This window comes from Nicotiana sylvestris, chromosome 3, assembly GCF_000393655.2.
Source record: "Nicotiana sylvestris chromosome 3, ASM39365v2, whole genome shotgun sequence".
NCBI lineage: Eukaryota > Viridiplantae > Streptophyta > Magnoliopsida > Solanales > Solanaceae > Nicotiana > Nicotiana sylvestris.
The window spans coordinates 154,846,815-154,874,665 of record NC_091059.1 but is presented as its reverse complement, the minus strand read 5'-3'; positions in this window follow the sequence as shown (position 1 = coordinate 154,874,665).

The following is a 27,851-nucleotide window of genomic DNA, read 5'->3' as shown; positions in this document are numbered from 1 at the left end:
TCCGACTCTCAGAAATTCATCACAACTTTGCCTTTAAACCGAGGAACCTCGCCAAGACTCTATTGATGCCGATGGTTGTGATAATCCCCTCTTTCTTCTTTTTTTTGTTCTCGATCAGTGGCGCCTTTTTGCGGGTTGTCATCATCTGACCTCTCTTATTTCTCTTCTATTTATCACCTTATAGTGCTCTTTGCGAGTTTTCACTAGCAAGATTCTCTCATTTTCAATTTCTCTGCTTACCATCGCCTTACGGTGCCCGTGTGAGTTTTCACCAATAAGATTCTCTCATTTTATTTCTCCCATTTTGTTTGCATCAGATCCAAGTAGTTGTATTCTCTGATCCTTGAACATTCTCACCAATTGATCGGAAGGACTTGAAAGGATTTGGGTAAAAATAATTTGGATTGAATTACAACTTTGGAACTATTCAGGCGAGATCATCGCCGAACCATTATAACTTTTGCCCCAGTTTCAATTTTTGGGGGAATTTGGATTTTTATTTTGGTGTGACTGAAACCGTGAGAGAGGCTGCCTACGTATCCTTTCGGAATCAAGTCGAACGTAGTTCAGGGAACTTTGTTTTTTATTTTCTTTTCTTTTGCTTTTTCTTCTGTTTTGTTTTCTCTTCCTTTTTTCTTTCCTTTTTCCTCTTTTTCCATTTTTTTCATTTCATTTTCTTCGTCTTTTCTTCCTTTTTTGTATTTTTCTTTTTCTTTTCTTTTTTTTTCATTTTCATTTAATTTTTTTTCTTTTCAACAACACTTTCAGGTTCCAAAGAGGGTAACCAAAGAAGAGTAACCAGCTCAAAGGGTTTAAAAGGATTGAATATTTGGACAGTGAGAAAGAAGGCCTTCTTTATCCCAACCGGAGTTAATGCTATATGGAGGATCCAATATAGTACCTTTTGACTGTATTTGCATTCACAGTTGTTTCAGGGATATTTCTTTCGATGTGTCCTAAGTACAACGCACTCTTTTGGTAGTACTCTTGTTGCAATGTATGAACCTTCCCAATCTGGAACCAATTTTCCTTCTGTTGTTCCAACTCTTTTGTTTTATTTCCTTAAACTTATCTTCATTGATCTAATTCTTGATTCATTATTTTGAGGTCTGATAGTGTTTCAGGATCTAGGCATGAAGTTCGCAAGCATGTCATGTTATTGAAATCTGCATTTAACAGAACTAAAAAGAGAATAAGAAAAATGACAAGATTGAAAAAAATAGACATTCCTGGACAATGAAATATTAATTTCATTTGATTTTTGATTTTTTGATTTTTTTTTTCAATTTTAAAGATAGAAGGGTTTTCATCAGAAAGTAAGACAATGAAGCAAAACATCCGGATCACATCCTGAGATAATCCAAACGCAGAAAGGATAGCAAGACCGGCTACCGAGACTCCCGTCTGATGGGGAACTTTCATACTTGGCGACCATTTTTTGGCTTTTCTTCTATCTCGGCAATGGCTGCAATGTCCTTCAGTGCCAGATCAAATTCTTCATCTTCACAAATCATTCCGACTGTTGGCCCGATGTTGTGGGCAGGCAACAAATTGTTCATCATATCATAAGCTTCTTCATCCCGAAAAATAATTCTTTCAGCTTCAATCAAATCTTCAACTGCCCTTTTGAGGGTCCAACAGTCCTCTGTATTGTGTCCCATGGATCCAGAGTGGTACTCACATCTAGCATCAGCTCGGTGCGAGAGGGACTCAGGGTTTGGTCGGTTCGGGGCCACTGGCTGCAATAGATCTAGCCTGATTAGCTTTTGGAACAAGCTTGAATACGACTCACCAATAGGTGTGAACTGATTATTTCTGAAATGCTCTCTTAGGCAAGGATTGTATTGGGGATCATTTGGTTGAGGATTGTATTGAGCTTGGTAAGGATGGGCATTTCTGGGAGGTGAAGCTCGGTTTTGTGGATAATATTGCGTCGCGTGCAAGGTTGCGCGTTCATCACCGCATACCAACAAAACCAACCACCTGAATAGAACCTAGCTAATTTGCTAACACCAACAACCTTGTTAGTTTTGAGACATATAGGAAATCGCACATTGGGATGCGATGCACATAACAGTTCAACGCTTCTACCATGTGTTTGGACGGTTGCATGTTTCATCCCAGCCTTAGCTAATCCTTTCAGTATGTACCTCTTTTCTTTTATTTCTGCCTCTCTTTAATCAATCTTGATTTTTTTTAAATTGTTTTTCCATTCGTTTTTGTCGCTCTTTTATTTTTGGTACTCTCTTTTCTTTTCTTTTTTTTCACTCAATTTTATTTTTCTTCTTTTTTTAGTTTATTTTTCACTCAATTAATTTTATGGCTATGATAGAATCCGATGGGGATTGCCTACGTATCATGACGCCGCAGGAATCAGATTTTCCATAGTTCGGGAGATCGAAATGGAGCATAAACTAATTTTTTTTGTTTACTTTTATAAAACTCAAATCATGAAAGCTTTAAAAAAAAGAAAAAAATATTTTTGGAATTTTTTGTTTTGTTGTTAATTTTTTTGGAATTTTTGAAAGAAATGCTTTAAAAGAAGAAATGAAATATAATATTTTTTTTGGATTTTGGATGTTACCTCTTAATTTTCAAAAGAGGGACTTTTAACAAAATATTTTGGATTTCTGTTTTTTTTTTTAAATTTACAAAAGTATTTCTAAAGAAAAATGAAAATATTTTTGGACAATATTTTTTTAAAGAAAGACTTTTAAACAAGGAAAACATTTTTTTTTTTAATTCTTTTTTTGTCTGATTTTTTTTTTTTGAATTTTTGGGAAAAGGTTTCTTAAAAAGGTAGAAAACTATTTTTGTTTTTTTAGTTTTGATTTAACTTGTGGATATTCGAAAGAAAGACTTTTAAGAAAATATTTCGGATTTCTGAGTTTCTCTTCTTTCTTTTTTTTCTTTTTTAATTTACGAAAGTACTTTTAAAGAAAAGCAAAAATATTTTTGGACTTTAATTATTCAATTTTTTATGACATTTATGAAAGAAAGATTTCTAAAGAAGAAAAAGAATGTTTTTGAATTTTCATTTCAGATTTTTTTGGATTTTTTGGGGAAAAATACTTCAAAATGAAGGAAACCCGTATTTTGGATTTTCATTTTTTTTTTCATTTTTTCCGTATGAAAGAAGAAGGAAACTACTTTTTTAAGTTTAAAAAAACTTCTCTTTTTAATTATCTAAGGCTAAAGAAGGAACTAAAGGAAAATATTTTTGGATTTTTTAAAAAAATTGGGGTCGGAACCGATGAGGTTTGCCTACGTATCTCACATCCAGTGAGAATGAGACCAACGTAGTTCGGTCAGTTTTGACGGAACAGGGAAACATAGAACTTGAACATTTTGGGCTCATTTTGAAATGACCTTGTCTTTTTCTTTTTCTTTTCAAACTTTCGACAGAGTTTCAGGATTTTCAAATACCTACCTCACTCTTGGTTTTTCTCTTGATTTTCTTTTCCTTGTCGGCCAACATGCAAGCGCAAATAAATATTCACATAGCACGTAAGATGCATCAGGATGGTCTATTATTTTGGGTACACCTGTCCTAGACAGACTCAACCCCTGTGTTGAGTCCCCAAGATTAAATGCACGTGATGCAAATAAATGTTCCTACTAAGGATCCGGTATGAGGTTATGTAATTCTAGGTTTAAAAACATGAGTGTATTGTTCTACACCTGGCATACCCAAGAGGATAGCTCGAGCCGGGGGGGTAACGTACCGGGAATACAGAAGCTTCACCGACTTTGTAACTTGTCCGAACCTCGTTCTAAAATTGGGATATGACTCTAACAGAAAAGAAATCACACGAAGTGCACACTTCCCAGATGATTTAGAAGACTCAGAGAGAGGAGGGTTTCGTAGCAATTTATATATAGTTCAAACAATATCAAAGCGGTAAAAAGCGGCAATTAGCACATTATGCTCAAACATGTAAAAATCAGATAATAAATAAAGCCAACTATAACAGTTATTCTAAGCTCAAATTCTTGAACCCTGAACCAAAAGTTCTGGGTTATGATCCCCAGCAGAGTCGCCAGAGCTGTCACACCTCTTTTTTTACCACCCGTAGGGTATACAAGGGAGTTTTTCCAATTAAAGTGACATAAATCGAAATGGAATTATTTTATTTATTTTTCAGAGTCGCCACTTGGAATAATTTATTTGGTGTCCCAAGTCACCGGTTTATTTTTAAAATCCCAAATCGAGGAGATTGACATTATTTAAAAGTCTGCGAACCAGAAATTCTAGATAAGGAATTCTGTTAACCCGGGAGAAGGTGTTAGGCATTCCCGAGTTCTGTGGTTCTAGCACGGTCGCTTAAACTATCAATAATTGGCCTAATTATCCGATTTATTACATGTTTTAGACCTATTGTGCATTTTTAACTTTATAACCGCTTTTATTTATTTAAAACCGCTTTTTAGGATTTATGGAATTATTTCTTGAATAAGTTACGATTGTTGTACACTTGCCGTTTAGGAACACACCGCAAACCACGCTACATGAAATGCACCACCGATTCGTGATGTGTTTATTTTATTATTATTCAAAGTTGTTATGATCGGGTCACATGAAATGCATACCCGAATTGGAGGTTACGTATCATGACCATGCCACGGGAACCGTACCCATGACCATGATAATTTATTTAATCATGCTTAAAGCAACTAGCGCATTTGAATTATTTTCTTAAGAGCTAATCTTTGAGATTATTCAGAGGAAGATATTATGGAAATGGAGTTGTTTGGAAGCAAGCAATATTTTATTTATTTAGTTCATTGACAAGTTATTGAAATTACAAGGCATCTATCTATTATGGAAGAGGTGGGCTAGCTTTATCTTAAGAAAGAAATGGGTCTAGCAAGGTTCACTTGACCCAGTTCTATTAAAAGTAACATGATAAAATCAATTCAAAACCAGGACAATAGGCTATGTACTTAAAATCTAGCAAATTGAATTCAGCCCTAATGTTTCAGGAAACCAAGGCCCAGCGATTCACCCCAAAAATATTGTTCACATTCAAGATGACTATACACACCAACTATGAAATTAGAAAGACAAAAAAACAATTATACAACATTAAACAAAAGAAAGAGAGAGAACAAAAATATCATTACAGGTTCCTTACACATTTAAGCATCATGGTTCAATTTCATTATATTAGTAGTCACATCTTGCATCAATAACACTTTTTAGAGGTTATACCTCTCAATTGTAACTAAAGAATGTTGTTGAACTACTAAATTACAACAGTAGGTCCATTTTAAGTAACTGGTTCCACTCATGCCTTTGTTAAAACAATTTTAGTTTATTTGAAAGTAAGGAAAATAAAAAAAAACTGGATACAAACAGAGTACTTAAAGCATATAGAAGTGTCACTATTTAGGATCACATAAATCTGTAGAGATTTATTAAAATAAAAAATTTCTATTCATTCATCAAAGTATTAGGTACATGGAGTTTGTGTTTTACCTATAACAGGAGGAAAAGCAACGCACAATGGCCAGATAAAAGCCAAAAAGTGGAAGTTTGGAGCTCAGCAAAATGCAGGGAAGCAGCAGCGAAGTCAGCTTGAACCAATCGTGAGGAAAATTCAGAAACACACATGAATCCAAAGCTCACTCGAACTTAAGCTCGCCGGCGGACTCGAATTCAACCTTGGAGCTACTCTTTTTCGTGAGAAGGGACTATTTTTAGGTGATTTTCCAGCTACGTAGTCAGATTGAAGGAAGTTACTCGTTTTCTCTTCTGTCCTCTTCGTATTTGTCTGTGGATTACTTAGGTATGGAGGAGGATGGCTGCAGCTGAAGCTTTTTTTTGTTGTGAATGTGTGTGTGTCTTCTTTAATTTGATGAAAGAAGATGATGAAGATGGGAGAAGGGAAAACGGCTGCTATCAAGGTCTAGGGATCTGATCTATTAGGTTAGCCTACGTTTTAATTAAGGGAATTTTTCATAAAGCACCATCTTTTAAGTCTAATTATCCATTTATAGATACCCTTTGCTATATTACGTGTTATAGATATCTTTTATGTTTTCATACAATGTATTTTATGTATTTAAGCTGTTGTATTCATTAATACAACCAAAAAATAGGCGTAAAACTGGAATTCCAGCTAAGTTTGACATGTATTTAGCTGTATTCAAGCGGCATTAACGTTAAATACAGAAGGTTAAACTGGTTAAATACATGATATTCTCCTAATTTAACTCCACGAACTAAGGAAATTAAATCACAGGATATTCTCCTAATTTAACTCCACGAACTAAGGAAATCAAATTCAAGGATGATGATCAGGATAGTTTCTAGAATGGACTATTGGAGTGTGGCAGTAGAAAAATATAAATTGAAAGTGGAATACACATGTTTAGAGATGAATAGGATGAAGAAATGGGAATTTTTCATAAAGCACCATCTTTTAAGTCTAATTAGCCATTTATAGATACCCTTTGCTATATTACGTGTTATAGATATCTTTTATGTTTTTATACAATGTATTTTATGTATTTAAGCTGTTGTATTCATTAATACAACCAAAAAAATAGGCGTAAAAACTGAAATTCCAGCTAAGTTTGACATGTATTTAGCTGTATTCAAGCGGCATTAACATTAAATACAGAAGGTTAAACTGGTTAAAAATGGAAGAAAATCAAATCACATGATATTCTCCTAATTTAACTCCACGAACTAAGGAAATCAAATCACAGGATATTCTCCTAATTTAACTCCACGAACTAAGGAAATCAAATTCAAGGATGATGATCAGGATAGTTTCTAGAATGGACTATTGGAGTGTGGCAGTAGAAAAATATAAATTGAAAGTGGAATACACGTGTTTAGAGATGAATAGGATGAAGAAATTGAATCACCAATTTACCCTAAAAATAAAATAAATTAGATGGTGTAAGTCAAGGTTATAATAGACAAACAACTATGTACTCATTTAATGAGACGGCCAACTACACGGTATTATTCACATGTAATCTAATACAACAACATGTTCGTCCCACCCAACTCTCATTTCTATATCGTACTAGACAGTGGCCAGCATGGAAAATTAAAAGGGAATTTTTCATAAAGCACCATCTTTTAAGTCTAATTAGCCATTTATAGATACCATTTGCTATATTATGTGTTATAAATATCTTTTATGTTTTTATACAATGTATTTTATGTATTTAAGCTATTATATTCATTAATACAACCAAAAAAATAGGCGTAAAAACTGGAATTCCAGCTAAGTTTGACATGTATTTAGCTATATTCAAGCGACATTAACGTTAAATACAGAAGGTTAAACTGGTTAAAAACGAAAGAAAATCAAATCACATGATATTCTCCTAAATTAATTCCACGAACTAAGGAAATCAAATCACAGGATATTCTCCTAATTTAACTCCACGAACTAAGGAAATCAAATCACTGGATATTCTCCTAATTTAACTCAACGAACTAAAACGATCCCTCATTAATCTATATTTGAAAGATACATAATAAAGATTATAGTTGAATAAAGAGAAATACATATGAATAATACAGTTGAGTAGAACTGTATATAGTTGAATACAACAAAATACAACTTAATTCATCTGAATAAAACACTTGAATACAACAAAATACAACTGAATACAGCTGAATAAAACTCTTGAATGCAACAAAATACAACTAACTTCTGCTGAATAAAATAGTTAAATACAACTGATTAAAACTGAATACAAGAGAATACGCATAACTTTTTAATACATCTAAAATATATAAATTAATGCTACTGAATACATGTGAATACAGCTGAAATATACATTCGAATACAACTGAATACAAATAGGCGATTTGGGCGATCTAGAGAGAGAAGCAGCCTGATGGCTTCGCCGGCCAGCGGCCAGCCATTAATTCCGGCTGGTCAGCCCCTTAACACATCAGCCCAACCTCCTACAACAACTACAAACAATCCTCATCCCTCAAATCCCACAAACGAAGCCATGAATTACGCAAAAGTTGTGAACCCTACTTCAACGACCACTGGCAAGCAGAATCGAGCCGCTACAGTTGAACCAATTGCTCTTCATCTATCAAAATCAACGAATTAAACTTACCCTAGGCGATTGTAATGGAGTGATAATGGAGGAGAACTAGAGAATTTGGGTGGGAGGAGAGGTATGAATCGTGGGTTGAGGGAGAAAGAGTAAAGTGTATGCAAAAAGAGAGAGAACGTGGTTAGTCAATTTTACTGTGATTATGTGAGAGAAAAGACTAAAAAGGAGAGAGAAAAATATTATTTAGCATATATGGTGCCTTAAATGTAGGATGTAACTATAATTAGATATTTGGCTATAAAGTATAAAAGGTATCTATAGGATGTAATATTTTAAAATGGTATTTATTTAAAATAAATAGGGTACTAAGGTTTTCTATAGGGTGTAAAAATTCCTTTAATTAAAATGGGGAGGAGTTGGGTCAGGCGGGTCGGGTAGGGAGATTGGGGCTGGTGGAATTTAGTATTGTATTTGGGCTAGTTAGACTTTGGCCCAATGTACCAAGACTAAAACAAATTCTTTGTCTATTTTCCTTTCTCTTTGTTTTCTTTTTTTTCTATAATTTAAAATCCTAATTAAATTAATTAAAATCCTAAATCAATCTATTTTTGTAGAAATTTAATTTCTTCATTTATTTTTAACAATAAACGACTAATTAACTTAAAACTAAAGAAAAATGCTAATTTAAAAGGCTAAAATATAAATATGTAACAAATAACCATTTTTGTGATTTTATTGCTTAATAAAATTAATTCGTACATGCAATTTGAACCTAAGATGGCATGAAATTAAAACGTGATAATTTTTATGATGATTTTATGATTTTAAAATATTAAAAAAATGCATGAAATGCAACTAAATAAAGAAAACTTCTAAAATCCCTTAAAAATTATTTTTGGTTGATTTTTAGGAGTTATTTTCATGTAGGGCAAAAATTAGGTGCTCGCACCGCCCACCAATGACATCTCCAGACCGGAAAGCGAAAAGATTAGACAAGGAAACTCCAATGTATGCACGAAACGAACGTGAACAAAACAGAAACATTACACTCTCTGATGCAAACAAAATCAAGCGAATTGGTACTCACCCAGGAAGCGCAGAGGTCGAGCAGAACTAGGACTCCCCCAGAGGATACCCGATTCTCCAAAAACAACTGGGACTAATGACGGGTTAGCATTTCGAAGAAAGTTCAAAATAACACCTTAAAGGCCAAAGGCCTTCGCCAAAAAGAAGAGTTCGACCTCGATCGAACAACGACGGGTTAACATTTCTACGAAAGTTCGAAATAACACCCTAAAGGCCAAGGTCCTTCACCAAAAAGAAGAGTTCGGCCTCAATCGAACAACGACGGGCTAATATTTTGACAAAAGTTCTAAATAACACCCTAAAGGCCAAGGGCCTTCGCCAAAAAGAGAAGTTCAACCTCGATCGAACAACAAGTGGTTAATATTTCGACGAAAGTTCAAAATAACACCCTAAAGGCCAAGGGCCTTCGCCAAAAAGAAGAGTTCGGCCTCGATCGAACAACGACATGTTAACATTTCGATGAAAGTTCGAAATAACACCATCAAAGCTAAGGGCCTTCGCCAAAAGAGATGAGTTAGACCTCAGTCGAACAATGACAGGTTAATATTTTGACGAAAGTTCAAAATAACACCCTAAAGGCCAAGGGCCTTCGCCAAAAAGAAGAGTTCGACCTTGATCGAACAACGACAGGTTAACATTTCGATAAAAGTTCGACCTCGATCGAACATCGACGGGTTAATATTTCAACAAAAGTTCGAAATAACACCCATAAGGACAAGAACCTTCACCAAAAAGAAGAGTTCGACCTCGATCGAACAATGACGGGTTAATATTTTGACAAAAGTTCAAAATAACACCCATAAGGCCAAGAACCTTCACCAAAAAGAAGAGTTCGACCTCGATCAAACAACGACGGGTTAATATTTCGACAGAAAGTTGGAAATAACACCCTTAAGGCCAAGGAAATTCACCAAAAGAGATGAGTTCTACCTCGATCGAACAACGACGGGTTAATATTTCGACGAAAGTTCGAAATAACACCCTTAAGGCCAAGGGCCTTCGCCAAAAAGAAGAAGTTCGACCTCGATCGGCCAACGACAAGGTAATACTTTAACAAATGTTAGAAATTACACCCTTGAGGCCAAAAGCCATCGCCGAAGAGAAAGTTCAAAATATCCCGAAGGCCAAGGGCCATCAGAAAAAAGAAAGGGAAAGAAAGGTTGGGACTCACGACGGGACAATACTTCGATATAAGCCTGAAAGTAACATCCCTACGGCTAAGTTCGTTATTAAAAAAGAGAGTTCGATACCATTCGGACTATGATGGGATAGCATCTCGATGCATGTTCGAAAACATCATCCCGCCAGCTAAAGCCGTCATCAAGGTCCCATTCAACCTGAGTGGCACTAAATTCCCAAAAAGTAGGGAACTCGTCATCAAGAATCTACTTCGCACCGAAGTCATGAATAGCAAAACAGAGAAAAAGTACATAGGGTATATAACAATGAAATATTCCTCTTTATACAAAATCATTGTGCAAACAGTCGCAGATTACATAATTGAACCAACAGTAAAAAAAAGAGAAACAACGACAACAAACAAAAAAAGAGACAGAAAACGGATAAAGACAACAATTCTTTCACTCGGTGTCATCATTATTGTCCTCTTCACCACCATCTCCAGGAAGTCCTCCCTCATCATCCGCGCCCTCATCAGCTTCCGGTGTCGCAGAATCATATCCACAATTAATGCGAGCCTCTCGCGCCCTCACCCGTGCTCCTTCATATGAAGCCTCGGTAACATTGCCCCCCTTCCACATACTCTTATGTATATCCCTCTAGGCTTCAGTATGAACCCAAAGCTCATGCAAGTGGTGGGGAACAGCAGCGGAGGAAGACTCAACTTTAGCCAATAGTTGCTTCTTCTCGGCCTCCAAAGCGGCGACTCGATCTCCCAAAGTCGATGCTTCCCGGTCGATCTCACCAATGCGTTCCTCAACTCTCGCCTCCGTTAGCGTGTACGTCTCCCTCTCTGATTCCTGCTTGGATTGGAGGATGCGGATAGTGTTCTCTAGGGACGCCGCCCTTGTTGAAGTCAAAGACCAAGCACTATCGATGTTCTCCAACCCGACAACCTTTCTCTCTAACTCAGCCAATTTTCCCATCCACTCCGCGCTCATCGCCTTGGCCTAGATAAGGTTCTAATCCATTTCAGACTACATTGACCTCAGCTTTCCCTGAAGATATTCACACTCTGCGGCAACCCCTTTGCCCAACTCAAGCTCTTCGTCCTTCGCACGAAGTTGCTCCTCGAGCATGCTACTTCTACGAATGGCCTTCATCAATTGTTGGTCCCTCTTCTCCAATTCCTCGCCAAGGGATCGAGCATTCTCCTTCAGCCACACGTACATCTCACAATACTTATTGCAATAGTGCCGATATTTCTCCAACGCCTTCAGGAAAATCTTAGTCTGAATGTCAGCCCTACGAGCGCTCTCAAACTCCAACATGTACATCTGAAAAATGAAAAGATGGGTCAAGACCATATCGTCCAAAAAGATAAAAGAAACATGAAAGAATAGAGGAACGTACCCTCAAGCCCATAGCGGTCACTTTATGCATCAAGTCAATATCAGGAACGTTCCGAAGAACCTCGTTCTCGGCAGCGGAACACAAAAGGTCGAACTGCGGCACCAAATCCTCCGTGTCCCCTAAGAGATTAATATTCGATGGGATCTCAAGAATACGGGATGGGCCTCCTGCATGAACCACTGAGCGGTAAGACCCTCTTCAAACTTCCTAACATCATCGAGATCAAGGTCCGACTCGAATTCGTAGTCATCAACCACGATGCCCTTTCCTCTTTCAGTAGTTGATAAGGAAGCATGACCAGGTATTGAGGATAAAGGCTCGCCCGAAACAACAACAGCAACCTCAAAAATCTGACCACCCATCGCGGTAGGTTGTTGATTAATGACAGTGGCAAGAATCTCCATCGACAGGGTAGATACAATAGCTGGATCCGTCTCTACAGGTGTAATGGTATCAACCCCCGTCTTAGATACAGTCAAAGGAGAGTCTTCTTCCAGATGTATTACAGTCGGAGGTGTTGTCCCGGGCTCTACTGGTCACCTCTTGGACAGGTCCCCTCTCCTTCCTCAGCATGGGAAGATTCACCTGTCGGATAAGCGGCACAGGTCGGAGCCTAAGTTTGAAGGGTGGCCTCCATAGGTATGACCACAACCGTAGACTCAACCGAAGTAGTCCTCGATGAAGGTCGAGCAGTAGACACTGTAGTAGGGCGAGAAAACGATGCAAGCTGGCGAAATGCTAATGGAGGAGCCCTCGCTCTCTGCACTCACCTTAACATCGACAATAGTGATAATAGGCTATATCTATGTAGTTTGGCGACTATTTATGCCCTAACTTGACTATGATTCACTATACTAGGATGGTTAAATGATGATAAATTAGCTCTAATTGTTAATTTCATGTTTTGCAGGAGCAAGTTGTGCTTATGGAGACTTAGGATAGTGTTTGGAGCTAAATTGAAGCAAGGAAAGCCCATCAGAGTTGAGGACGTGTGAAAGAAGAAAGAAAAGAAGAGATAAAATGTTGAACCCTCTTAGAGCAGCCATTAGCGCGATCGCGCTAGTCTAGAAAATAGAGGCAGAACACTAGGCAATATGCGCGGCCGCGCTAGTCCAGTTCGGAGCGCATAAGTTCAGGGGTAAACTTGGAAGTCTGGGGGTAATTCCACTTAACCTATATGAGGTCCAGCTCACCCAAAAAGACATTATCAAGGTTTTTACAGCTTTGTTGAAGGCAATAAGAGGCAAGAGGCAAGGAGGATAATTCGACATCGAGTTCTACCTTTTTCCTTTTGTATTTATCATTCATAATGAATTTTGTTGTTGTTATGATGAACATGATTATGAGTAGCTAATTATTTAGTCTAGGGTTTTGATGGAACCTGTTGAAGGATGAACTTCGTGTTATGTTAATGTAGTTTGCCCAGTTTAATCTCTATTTGTTCAACTACGTTCTTGTTGTAGTTAATTGATAGGATCCTCAATTAGTTGTGCCTATTTAGTATGTATTACTCGGGAGAGAGTGCATATTTAGGTAATTGTTGAACAACACCACTCTCAAAGTATATGAGGAATCAATAACTGAGGGTTTAAAGGTAGGATTAGGGCTAACAAAACCTTGGGTGCGATCTAAAGTGAGCTGTAATAAAAGCCAGCTAGCGTAACTCGGGAGAGTACGTCTAGTAAATTGTCATAATTACTCGGGAGAGATTTATGATAGTAAGAGTGCTCATGATCGATAGAGACGATTAAGCAATTCTATGTGAAACATAACAGAAAGGGATTCCATCAATAGGGAAAATCACAACCTTAGATCTTTCTCTTATTTGTTTACAACTCAGTCATAGTTAGTTGTTAGTTTACTTAACTTTATTCAGTTATAGTTAGTAAAAATATCACCGATTGTTATTCATAATATCTGGGAATTTGATTACGAAGAATTTAGTTAGTCTAACAAGAGTAATTGGTAGGTTAATTCCCTGTGGATTCGACTCTGGGCTAAATACTCAAATTATATTTGCAATGACCGGTTGTCCTTTTTATAAGGCATAGTTGGACGTGATCAAATGTGTCGTTGCCGGGGAATTAATGGTGTTATCAATTACAGTTGAAAGAAATACAAAAATTCTTAGTGTAGTCAGTTTTCTTTATCTTCAATCTATACATTGAAATTTTAACGTGTGTTGAATTGGTTCATGTGCATGCCTAGAAACTCATCAAGAACTGGTGAAGTATTTGAAGAATTATCAGATCCTGATAAAGTTTTCAAGGCCTTGAATCGGACCAGCCGGAAAAACAAACAACAACAATCAACTGAACAACTCGAACTAGACATAGGGGATAACGTGGTAGACCCAGCTGCTCTAGAAGTGGTGCCTCTTGTGCCAGAGGATGTTCTATATGACTGGGCGCAACCCACCGTAGAGAATTTGTCCACAAAAATATTAGTCCCGCAGATATAGGCCGAATCATTTCAAATCACAAACAACATATTGCACTTGTTGCAAAACAAGGGACTATTTTTGGGGTCATACATTGAAAATCCTCAATAACACTTGAAGAATTTCCTATCAATCTGCAAAACTCAAAGGCAACCCAACGTAACTCAGGAAGCAATAAAGATGTTGTTATTTCCATTCTCAGTGACAGGAGCTGCCCAGACTTGGATAAATTCACTCCTCATTAATTCCATCATGACTTGGGAGGAGTTGGTTAAGCAATTTGTGAATAAGTTTCATCCACCCAACAAGACTACTCAGCAAATTGATAAAATTTTGAGCTTCAAACAGAAACCAATGGAAACACTGCAAGAGACATGGGAACGATTCAAAGGGATATTGGTTATATGTCCACACCACAGTATTCCACATCAGATGTTGAGGCAGCAATTTTACATGTGTCTGACAGATAGCATGAAGGCTAATGTTGATGCTTCAGCTGGTGGAGCATTCTTGAGCAAAACATGGAGAGAAAGCCAGAGCTTGCTTGACAAAATGGCACAGAATTCAGGGTGGACAACCAGGAATGCACCTATCACTCCAGTAGTTCACTCAGTGCCTTTAGATCCATCCAACACTCTTGCTGAAAATATGACCACCTTAATGAAACAAATGAGTATACTCACCAAAAAGGTGGAAGAGTCATGGCAGGAGTAGTAGGTGCACATTATAGATACAACTAATGGGGGCTTATGCGCATCTTGCATTAGTCAGCCAATTGGTAGCCAGTGGAATGCGAAGAGTGATCATCATCATTACCCTGAAGACATGAATTATATGTCTAATTATAGGGGCCAGAGATATGGTGATCAGAATTGGGGCCCACAGAATCAGTCATACAGGCCAGTCCAGCCACATCACAACAATGGAAATATGGGAGCCATGCGATCTCACAATAATATGGTGCCCTACCAAAGGCCACGGGGATACAACAACCAAAATTAGCAACAAGGTTACCTTCCTTCTCAGCAACAACATGGTGGGAGATAGGAAGATGGGTTTGCCAGACTCGAGGCAATGATGTAGCAGGTTATTGGGTCAAATGTGAAAATGAGTAAAAGAGTAGATGCACATGAGTTAGCTATAAAGAATATTGAAGTGCAAATGGGACAGATCTCAATGTCTTTGAATAATCATCCTCATAGGACATTGCCTGCAGACACTCAGGTAAATTCAAAATATCAAGGCCCGAAGTAGCTGATGTCAGTGAGTCTATGTAATGGCAAAGACTTAACTTGGAGAAAGATGGTGCTAGAGAAAGTAGACATGCTGAGACACGTGTACCAGTGCCTATTGAGTTGGATGATTCAGCGAAACTGACAGAGGTAACAGTACAGCCTGCCCAGGAAGAAACTAACACACAAATTGAGGCTAAGAAAGAAGTTGATACAGCCTATGAACCGGTAGTTGATGTGGTGTCTGACAAAGAGAAAATCCAAATCATTGGGAAGAAGAAACCTCCAGCACCATTCCCACAGAGGCTGGCCAAATACCAAAAAAGAGGAACAATACAAGAAGTTCTTGGAGATGTTGAAACAAATCCAGGTAAATATTCCATTTCTTGATGCTTTAAAGGAGATACCTAGTTATGCAAAAATGATGAAGGACTAGATGTCCCGAAAATTCGACTTCCAAGATTTGGCCACAATGACTCTTAACTCAAACCTGCAGTGTTGTGGCGACTAGACTAGTTGCTGAGAAATTGTCTGACCCAGAGATTTTCACAATTTCCTGCACCATTGGTAACTTTGCCTTTGCCAAGGCACTCTGTGATTTGGGGGCTAGCATAAATCTTATGCACCTGGCGATCTATAAGAGGTTGGGGATTGGAAGAGCTACCCATGTCTATGTTGTTGCAGTTGGCTGATAGAACTGTGAAAAGACCCTCAGGTATCTTGGATGACGTGTTAGTACAGGTAAGGAAATTTGTGTTCCCTGCAGATTTTGTAATTCTGGATTGTAGAGTGGATGAAGAAATTCCCATAATTTTGGGAAGGCCGTTCTTGGATATAGGGCGATCCCTCATTGATTGTAAAACTGGGGAGCTCAAGATGAGGTTGAACGATGAGGAGATAACATTCAACGTGCAAAAATCTATGAGGCGACCAAGTGAATTCGCCAATTGTTCTCTTATTGTTGTCGTAGATGTCATCGTGGAAGAGGATGATGAGACATTGACTATTGAGGATCCTCTTACTGCATGTCTTGTGAATTTAGATGAGGTGAATGGGGAAGAATTAGCAAAATGGAGGCTGGCTCTAGAGGGCAGATGTTGATACCCAATTTTTTCCTATATATTTTTCAATATGCAAAATACCTTCAAAATAACATATGTATGCATATATAAGCATGTTAAAATGTTTTATTATTTTTTCATAATTTTAAAGGTTTTTAAATTGATTTATTTTCCCTTTTTTATCCTTAAAATCCCAAATAATTATTTTAAAATTATTATTTTAATAATTCATCTATTGAATTTTTATATTTATTCAAAAATATGGCTACATTAATTTTTACAATTTCATTTAGTATTTTTAAAGCTAAATTGCACATAATTACAATATTATCCTTTTAAGGTTTAATCAGGTTTTCTATTCATAAAATTGGGTCCTGTATTTTTATATTGTTAATTATATGTTAGAAATCACTTCAGTACTTTAATTTATTTTTTAGAAACTCTTTACTATTTTTTATAAACTAAAAGGGAAAACTGGCTATTTAAATAACAGCCCCTTTTGCATTTCAATTATAGCCTAAATCGAACCCCAATTACGCAGCCCAATTTTGATTTAAACCCGACCCTAACTCTTTTAAACCCTACCCAAACACGGATCCCCACCTATCCCGTTTAATCTAGATCGTTGATCATTCAAATCAACGGTCCTTATTCACCCTTCCATAATTAAACCCAAACGACCCCTTAACCTACTTCATTTCCACCAACCTGCCGCCCTTAAATCCCCTTCCTCTCTAATTCTCTCTGGAACCCCACTCAAACCCTAGCCGCCGCCACACAAACTAACCCTAATTCCCTTCGATTCTCACCCAATCCATGGACTCCCATGGTTGTTTGAGACGTGTACCAGTCTCTTATGTCTCCCGGTTGGTTGTTTGCGTGATTTCATAGAAAGATCTCAAAGAGATCTAGTCCAGTCTTTGCTCAACTTCTATCTATGGTCTTTTCCTGTCCATCCATGGCTGTTCGAGTCAAATCCATGGCTTTTCCGGCTAGATCGCTAACGTTTTGAAGTCTTTCTCATTTTTCTGGTTCTTCGAAACCCTAAATTTAAAGGGATTTCCGATTTTCTTTCAGGTCTGTATTAGATCTGTGTATGTTATGAACCTCTTAAGTGTTTTCCTTAAAGGTTTTCCGATTTTGTCAAAACGACTCTTCGTTTTCAACGATTAGGGTTTTCTTAGCCTACTTTAAAAGATCTCTTCTCCGATTTTCAGTGTTATTTTATGATTTTACTATGTTTAAATGATTTGTTCGTGTTTTTCTTATACTTGGTTCATCGTGTTAAAACCAAAGTATATTTGGTTTTATCCGGGGTTCTGAAACCGTCTTTTATTTTGTATACTTGTTTCGACTGAGTTCTTTGTGTTTAGATACTTTTCTTTGTTTAACTTGACTGATTTTGAGTTCTTACCTTTTTTTTAACTTAGATCTGTTAAAACACTAATTTCTTAAAACTTTCCTCACCTATTACTGTGAGCTTTTAAAGACTTCCTTTACTTATTTCGGTGTGTTGGTCTGATCTCTTCTACCTGTTGCTATGTGTTAGACTGTTTCCTTCATTTTTGGTTATATGTGACTACTTGACTTTGTTGATACCATGTTTCGAGTAGGTCCATTACTGTTGAGTCCTAGCCTACTCCTATTACTGTTGTATGTTTGTGTTCATCTAGTTGCTTCCTTTGTCAAATATGGTTGGCCTTGCATGTCTGATACTCTTGTTCATTCTTCCTTTTGTGAGCAATTTTGAGAATTTTGTGGCATTTTTGGATAATTATTTGTATTTGTCCATGCATGTTTATTTATTAAATTAATGAAAAATACAAAAATATGTCACATTTGCATTTAGGATTTAATTCTACAATTAGGAGCAATTAAGTTTGTTTTTACAAGAAAAAAAATCATAAAAATAATGTACGTTGCATTTTTAGCATTTAATGTCCAAATTGTGTGATTTTATCGTAATTGTTATTTAATTGTGTGTTAATTATTATTAATAATTAATTAATACATTTATAAATTAATTTAGTTCTATAGGATAATTTAGGATTTTTAGAATTTAGTTTTAGTTTAAGAAAAATAAAAGAAGAAAAAAAGAAGCATTGGAAATAAGAAGAAAATCGGATTGGGCCACCTTTTAATTTAAATCAACCAGGCCCAAACCAAATAACCCCCACCGGGTCGACTCGACCCAGTCCTCCCCATAACCCAAACAAATCCCAACCCCCCCCCCCATTTTCATTTTTTCATTTTTCCCAACCCCAAAACCCTAAACAAAAAAAACTACCCACCCCCCTGCTGCCCTCGCTGCTTCTGCTCCCCCAAACGACCATGGCTGCCCTCACTGCTTCTGCTCCCCCTCACGTCCCATGGCTGCCCCCCTCATCACCATTTACTTCGTCTCCATTGACGCAGCAGCTTCCCCGTCTTCATCTTCTTCGTCAAAGCTCAAACAGTCCGTCGAGCTCCAGTCAGCTTCACCTGCTGCTTCTTCTTCTTCATCTCACGCTGCTGCTTCGACGTCCAGCAGCAACCATGGCTGTTGTGTCTTCTTCTTCGCCAGCTAGCAGCCCTCCAATCACCGAAAAAACCATCGCCAAACTAGCAGCCCTCACGTCCGTCGATCTCCAGCTCCAGCTTCCATGTCCATGGTTGCCTTCTCCTTCATCCAGTCGCGAGCTCCGACCAGCAGGTCCTCCTCACGGCCAGCTGCTCAACACACACACACACAGCCTCATGTCCAAACAACCATAGCTGCTTCGTCATTCATCGAACACCAAACGCAGCTGCTTAAACCAGCATTGTGTGAATGGACATGGTCATAATGTTAAAATCTGTTTAAAAAGTCCGGACAACATGTTTGCTTAGTTAGGTTAGTAATGGAGTTTTGTATATAATTTTGGGTAGTCATTTGCTCAATTAGATATTGAATGATCAAATATCACTAGATATGGTAGTTTCTGCGTAGGAGCAGCATGATTAGTTGCGTTGTTGCGAAATTAAAATGGCTAAATTCCATTCCCTTTTGTTAATCATTGAAATTGGAGTATAATCCTGCTTTCATAATCAAACCATTATTAGGTTTGATTCGTTTGGCTTTTAAGTTTGAATGGAAATCTGAAGTATGTTGAATTACATCCTCCAGTTCTACTGCAATGGGTTTGTTGTAATTTCGAAATTTGGTTGATATATGTTTGTTTAAGTTATTTTGATGGCTATTCTCTTTTAAGGGTTTTAGATATAAACTAGTAATCATTTTAAGCCAGCAATAATCAACGGATTTGGATTGTTCTCTTGGTACGTAAAAATTGAATAAATACAATTTGCCTCCTCTGTATTTATTTAATCATTTGCTAATATTCATAATTTTGCTACAATATCATGTAGCGTCTATCTTTAGTTGGAAAATAAGCTGTTTGAAAAATGTGAATTCCGTTAAATTGAATTCCCTTTGCTTTACTAATCGATAGGCTGCTTGGTTAGCGTTTACTTTGGTTAGATCATTTGTTAATCTTAGGAAGATACAAAATTGGATTGAGATTAAAACAAATATGATCTATTGGTTCGAGCCATTTCGTGTAGGCATTGGTAAGGCAATCAAGTCATAAAGCTAGCATATTTTTCCCATTTAGCAAAAATAGTCACTCATGAACATCTTTAGTTCGTTTTGGCTGAGTAAAACAACTCGAGGTGTGTCATGTTGAATAATATCCCAAAACTCATGGCCCCCCATTTAATTAGTTTTAACTCTTTAGAAATTGAGATTTGCCATTTTGTTGAATAATCTATGGCCCTCAGATAATTAATACTAACTCTTTTATAATCGTGATGCGCCGCGCCAAATAAAAATGACAAATGTGTGGCCCTCATATAATTATTTCTTTCAAAAATACTTAAAATTTGAAGTGTGCCATTTAGCTAATTTTCAGGGCCCTCGCAAAGTTAATAATGCGTTAGTTGCTTTAGGCACGTTTAATATACTGTCATGGTTGTGGACACATTCGCGTGACATGATTACAATTCTAAAGACAATTCGGAGTATGCGTTCGCGCAACTTCGGGCAAATCTTCTCAATAAAAATGGGTTTTCGGAGGTTATTAAATTAATTTAGCTCATATAGTCCGAGGCACGCCACCTACCATTTAATCATACAAAAAATGACAAATGTTCGTAGTTTGTTTTAAGCACGCACAACTTCGGCCAAATTCATTTTTATAATAAAAATGTTATTATGTACACGTACGCGTGACATGATTCTTTACATAAAAAAAATAAAAATAAAAAGTAAAAATAAAACGAATATACGTACGCGTAATTCGTTTCAAGACAATTCTATAATTACAAATAATCAAGATAAAGTGGGTGATAAAAGTTAAAAATATGCAATAAGTTTAAAATGTATTAAAAGTCAGATTAATAAGCCGAATATGACAGTTGAGCGACCGTGCTAGAACCATAAAACTCGGGAATGCCTAACACCTTCTCCCGGGTTAACAGAATTCCTTATTTGGATTTCTGGTGCGCAGACTGTTAAACAGAGTCATTCTTTTCCTCGAATCGGGATTCAACCGGTGACTTGGGACACCACAAATCTTCCAAGTGGTGACTCTGAACCTTTAAATAAAATCCCGTTTCGATTGTCCTTTAATTGGAAAAACTCCCTTCTGCGTCCCTTAGCGGGGGTGCAGCGGAAAAAGGAGGTGTGACAGCTCTGGCGACTCCGCTGGGGACTTCTGAACCCAGAATCTCTGGTTCAGGGTTCAAGAATTCGAGCTTAGAATAACTGTTATAGTTGGCTTTATTTATTATCTGATTTTTATATGTTTATGCTTAATGTGCTAAATGTTGCTTTTTACCGCTTTGATATTATCTGAATTGTATATATAAAACTGCTACGAAACCCTTCTTCTTTCTGAGTCTTCTGAATTTATGGTGCACACGTGCACGTGACCCACCTTTCTGTTAGAAGTCATACCAAATAGAACGAAGTTGGGACAAGTAACTAGGCCGGGTAGACTTTCGTGCTCCCGGTACGTTGCCCTCACTTCGGCTCAAGCTGTCTGCTTGGGTAAGCCAGGTCTAGAACAGTATACCCCAGGTTTTTCACTTAGAATAACTCAGCTTCATGCCGAATCCCTAGTAGGAACGTTTGTTTGCATCATGTGCATTTGACTTTGGAGACTCAACACAGGGGTTAGGTCTGTCTAGGACAGGTGCACCCGAAATGAAAAGATCATCCTGATGCATCTTACTTGCTATTTATACATTCATTTGTTTCTGAATTGCATGTTGACCAGCTTATAGGAAAAGTTAGAAAATCAATGTGAGAACCGAGAAAGAAAATTGGCTTTTTTCGAAAAATTTCCAAGATAGTTTGAAATTCTGAAAAGGAAAGGAAATGTCGTGTTTTTTTAAAAATGGTTTTATTATTACGAATTACGTAAGTCTGATTCTCACTGGATGTGAGATATATAGGCAAACCTCTTCGGTTCCGGCCCACCATATTCAAAAAAAATCCAAAAAATATTTTCCATTACTCCACAATTTTAAAAAAAAATAATACAAAAATATTTCCTTTTAATCTCTCTCAAAATCCAAAATATTTATTTAAAAAATCAAAAGAAAATTCAAGATTCAAAAATATTTTTCTTTTATTTTGTAGTATTTCTTTCATGAATTCAGAGTAATAGTCAAAAAATATTTCCTTTCTTCTTTAGAAGTTTTTTTCGAAATTTCCAAAAAAAAAGAAGAAGTTAAAATTCAAAAAAAAAATTCTTTAGACGTCTTTCTTTTCAAAAAAAAAACAAACAAATAAATCGAAATCTAAAAATATTTTCTCTCTTCTTTGTAAGTATTTTATTCGGAAAAAAAAGTTAGTTTATTTCCTTTATTCCTGATCGGCCCGAACTACGCCAGTTTGATTCTCACAGGATGTGAGATACGTAGGCAGCCCTCATCGGGTCCAACCTCCCCTTTTGCAAAAATAGCCAAAAAATGTCAGAAAAAAAAGTTTCATCATAGAGTTGGGTGATGCTGTTTTTGTCAGAAATAGCCTAATGTTCCCAAAAAGGACGCCGGAAGATTGATTTTGCATAAACGGCCAGCTTTGGTCATGTTTTTAGGATTTTGGTCGGTTAGCTAACGTAGCCTTAAAATCTTCGTCCCCGAGGTGCTGAAAGGCCGCGTTGGCAAAACCCGGTTTTTTATTTTAATTTGAAAAATAATAAGAAAAAGAGTCAGTGGTCAAGAATACCGTTTAGATTTTTGGTCAAAATAAGTCGAGCCAGCTTCGGCGGTGTCTTAAACCGTTCTTGCCGAGATAGCCTTAGAGTATCTTTCAGTTGTCAAAAGGCTATTTTCGTAAAAGAACGGAAAAGTTTGTGAAGTATCATAAAATAATCTTCCTGGCCTCAAAATTCATGTGAAATTGGGAAGGGGCCATGTTTGCAAAAACAGCCATTTGGTCAACATCGGCATATAGGGGAAGGAATCTGTCATTTTATTTTGCTCGGGTTTGTATTTCTTTTGATTAGAGAATGTGGGCCATTTGACTTTCGAGTCTGTTGTTCGTCTTTAAGTGATTCCAAAAATATTTTATTGTTGTTTACCTTTTATGTGGCAGAACTACGCCCGATCTGATTCATGCGGGAACATGATACGTAGGCAATCCACATAAGATTCGACCATCATTAAAAAGAAAAAAAAAAGAGAAAAAAAAGGGAGCACAATTACAAGAAGCCTGAATGACGCACGTAACTGAAGCAAATGCATGATAGAAAGGGTTAACTGCCTAGTTGCATTGCATCCTCAATGTGTGTTTTTCCTATCTGTAAAAAACCCTAACGCTAACAGGTTGCTTCTCATTTTTGTTCATTTTCAATCTTTAGAAAGGTGGTTGGTTGTGGTCCTGAAAGTAGCGCTTCCCTGCAACACAAAGGCAAAAGACAATGGCAGAGAACAACAGAACTGAGTGGGTTGGTACCGATGCCCAAAAGCGGTTGGTTGAACAGGACTACGGGTTGGTAGAAGAGGTAAAAATGTTGAGACAGCATGTGGCAGACATGTATCAGGCATGGATGACTGGTAAAGCACCACCCCCGCCACCCCCTAGCTTCTTGAACTTTGTCCTTACCCAAGCACCTAACACAATAACGGATGATCTCCCATACTCTCCATCTCAACCCACTTATAACAACTTTCCCAGCAACCCGAGTAGCTCCATACTCGTCGTCCAACTATATTCTCTCAACACTACTCCCCTCCCCAATGCTACTTCTCTCCACGGGACTCCCAAAAACATGTTTCACTTTCCTAGTACCGAGCTCTACAAAATGCCTATCCACCCTCACAAGCCTACCGAAAGCCCTCTGGATCAGGTTTCTGGCCCAATCAAGCATTTAAGAAGGAGAGGTTGCTGAAAAAAGAAAAGGCTTTCACCCCTGTTGGAGGATCACATGCCGGTTTGTTCCAAAAGTTGAAGCAATTAGACATGTTAAAGCCGATTCAGATAAAAATGCCAAACCCTCTATCAAAAAAGCTTGATTTTTCTTGAAGGTGCGCATATTGCTCAGATGCCCCGGGGCATGACACAGAGAAGTGTTGGAAGCTGAAGAAAGCAATTCAGAAGCTTATTGATGCAGGTGACATTGTCATGCAAAATCCGGATGCAACAGGCACTAGCCAAAGTCCGTCACCTATTTGTAATGAGATGTATATGTCGAATATAACTTGTTTTGAAAAGGAATACGAGAAGTCTTCTTAGATCCTCGGAGGTCCGCGCGTTGCAGAGTTTTCAGTGCTATCATAGGTTGCTCTAAAGAACGAGCCTGCAAAGGGAACCCAAAAGCGATTTGTTAAGAGCAATGAGATGGAAGTGGGTGGAGGTCCCAGTAATGTTGATGCCGAATTTAGTAGCTAAGATGCCGAGCTTGGCAATTGGAAAGACGCTCCTTTGTTGGTTGGTCAGGGAGGAGTTTTGGTGGTTCATTTTGTTATCATTTCTGTTGTCCGGGTTATTTGCAGGATTGTAATCCAGACATTGTCTTGTGTCAAACCCTCTTATCCTTCCATTTTTGTCATAGTGGTTTGTTTAGTGTGGTCTAGGGTTGTTCTGGGGTTTGTTCCTAGGTTGTACCCCAGTTGTTTTGCTTGCTTTGTTATACTAACCGTTTCACCGTTTGTCTAATGCAAATTCCGGTCTTTTGTTACCTCCAGTCATCTTCTTTGTTTAGTTCTTTTATCATTTTGTTTTGTCCTTGATTCAACGCCAATTCTAGTGACATGACATGCACGCACAGTTTGAGCCTAATCTTAAGAGTTAATTATAAAGCCATTGGGAGATGATCGGGACATTAAAGGGAAATAGAAACAGCTTGAGATCCTTTGAAGACCGAGCCGCGTGAAACTGGGGCAAGTAAAACATAAAGAAAAACCATAAAAGCAAGTTAGCCATACTGACAAGGGGGCCGTCATGGTAACGAAAGTGAGAGTATTGCTCAACGTTGCTTTAAAAATGACAAATGAAAAGGCGAATATGTGGATATGGTTATCAAGTCCGGCACAATCAGAAGATGTGGCGAATATTTAATTGCGTTGTTTGTGCTTTGCATGTTTTGAAGATTGGAATGACGAAGGCATTTTATTCTGCTATCTAAATACTTTATCCTTCGTTAACCCTTTTGAGCCTTATTGGTTTTCTTTCGTACCCCTCATTCGGAATCAGTAGCAAAGACTAGAAAAACAAGCATGGAAGATAAAGAAAAAGAAAAAAAACAACAGAAACAACAAAACGACAAAAGAGAAAGGAGAAATGAGAAAAAGAAAGAAAAGAAAAGAAAATAATAAGTAAATGAAAAAAATAATAAGGAATTGGGAACTACGTTTGACCTGATTCCTCAAAGAGGATACGTAGGCGCTTCACGGCTCGGTCATAGTGTGCATAGTGTGCATAGTGTGGGTGTAACATAGTGTAAAATAAAAAAAATAAAAAATCCCCAAGCAAGAAACTGGGGCAGAATTTGTGTTTGATGTAAAGAAATCTGGTTCCGAAGGTTGTAAATTTTGAACCCAAATTGATTTGTTTTGAGCCGCTAATACCCTTTCTTTCTAGCCCTATCCAAAACCCCACGTTACGGTCCAAAGAAAGACCTTTTGACCAGTCTCTGAAAGATGCCAAGTCATACAAATGGAAGTCGAAAATAACACTCTCATCCCCGGCAGAAAAGTAATAAAATGAGAGAGTCTTATCGGTGAAAACCTTCACGGGCACCTTGAGGCGGCTATAAGTTGAGAGAAAAACCAAAATGAGAGAGGCTTGATAGTGAAAACCCTTCGGGCACTGCAAGTCGAATAAATATTAAGAATCATACAGGAAAGCACCAGATGAAGATTGTAAAAGGCGATTAACGATAGATGATAGGCCACGTGTGCATGTCATGGCCAATAGAGTCGATATCCACATCTGATAGGTTTTACTTCGTAGTTTTCTTGTTAGGAGTCATCTCTTTCTTTTGCCTTTTACTTTGTTCCTTTTACCTTTGTCATTTCCTCTTCTTGAGTCTCTTTGGTCAGAACAAGCGAGAAATGATTTCAAAATTTGCCATCAGCTTTCCAATTATGCAAGACGAGATCTGACTAGTACGTCAAAGTGGTATAAGTCAGGAAAGAACAAGCGCAATGAGTTGGTAGTCAACGTGCTTTGAGGTTCGCGCAAAATACCCAAGATTGGTCCATATCAATTCAGGGACAGTACAACAAAAAGAGGGCCACGGGGATTGAACCGAGGGTATATTCAATGATGAGATTGATAAAAGGATGAACCAGTGTCAAGAAGGATATCCTCAACAGAAATCGAGGGTTATAAGGCCAAGTCCAGCGGAAAATCAAGAAAGACCAACGCTGAAAGCAATGGACATAATTGGGAAATTCATAGGAGACTCAAAGGTTGGGGAAATTCCAGTTCATGGATAGTACCGCAAAAGAAGATATTGGGTCTGCACCGGGAAAAGGTATTTCAGTAACACAGACGAGGGAAGGAGTAGTTAATCAATGAACAAACATGCAAGATCTTCAAGCAAAATCAGCTGGCATGAAAATACATGATGTCAGATAAGGAGACTAGGAAAATGGTTAAGAGGTTCGGAATCGTCAAGAAGGTCGGAAGGTATCAGCCCAGTTCAAGATGGTCAGACAATGCATAGATGGGAAAATGGTTGATAGCGTCCCCAGCAGGAGTATCGCAACCAACCACCACGTTTTAAACTGACCAAATTTTCATTGATTTGAAGCAAGGACAGGGAATGCTACCAATGATGGAAAGATGCGCCACAAGAAATATTGTTAAACTGGGGTAGAAAATTTTCGTTCATTTCAAAAAATTTCGAGAAGTCTAACACAAGTTTAGTGAAGAGCGGTATCCCCAGCAGTTTTTCGGGAGAAGGCAAAACAAGTTTTAAAAAAAGCAATGTCAGGAGGAAGATAACACGAGTTTTAAGGGAGGTAGTCTTCGGAAAAAAAAAAGAGAAAAAGAGGAAGACAAGTTTTGCAAAAGGAAACGGTTTGCAGAGGAATAAAACATCAGTCTTAAGGGAAGTAGTCTTTGAAAGAGTAAGATAACATATATTTGAAAAATGTTATCCCCAGCAGTTCGCATAGAAGACAATACAAGTTTTAAGGGAAGTAGTTTTGAAGAAAGATAATTCAAGTTAGAAGGAAAATGGTTGTTGAGGTCAGGAGCCCTTCCTGAAGAACGGAATGGCGATTTATTTTTCGAAGTTGTTGGTTGAGGTCAGGAGCCCCGCTTGAAGAACGGAATGGCGATTTATTTTTCGGAGTTGTTGTTGAAGTCAGGAGCCCCGCCTGAAGAACAGAATGGCATTTATTTTTCAAAGTTGTTGTCGAGGCCAGGAGCCTGCCCGAAGAGTGGAATGGCGATTTATTTTTCAAAGTTGTTGTTGAGGTCATGAGCCCCCCCTGAAGAACAGAATGGCGATTTATTTTTTGAAGTTGTTGAGGTCAGGAGCCCCCCCCCTGAAGAACAGAATGGCGATTTATTTTTCGAAGTTGATGTTGAGGTCAGGAGCCCCCCTGAAGAACAGAATGGCGATTTATTTTTTGAAGTTGTTGAGGTCAGGATCCCCCCTGAAGAACAGAATGACGATTTTATTTTCGAAGTTGTTGTTGATGTCAGGAGCCCCCCTAAAGAATGGAATGGCGCTTTATTTTCGAAGTTGTTGTTGAGGTCAGGAGCCCCACCTGAAGAACAAAATGGCGTTTTATTTTCGAAGTTGTTGTTGAGGTCAGGAGCCCCCCCTGAAGAACAGAATGACGATTTATTTTTCGAAGTTATTGTTGAGGTCAGGAGCCCGCCTGTAGAATGAAGGTTGTTAAATTTCAAGTTTTGAAGTTGGGAGCCCGCCCATATAACAGAGGAATATATTTCAGTCTTTACATTTTAAGTTG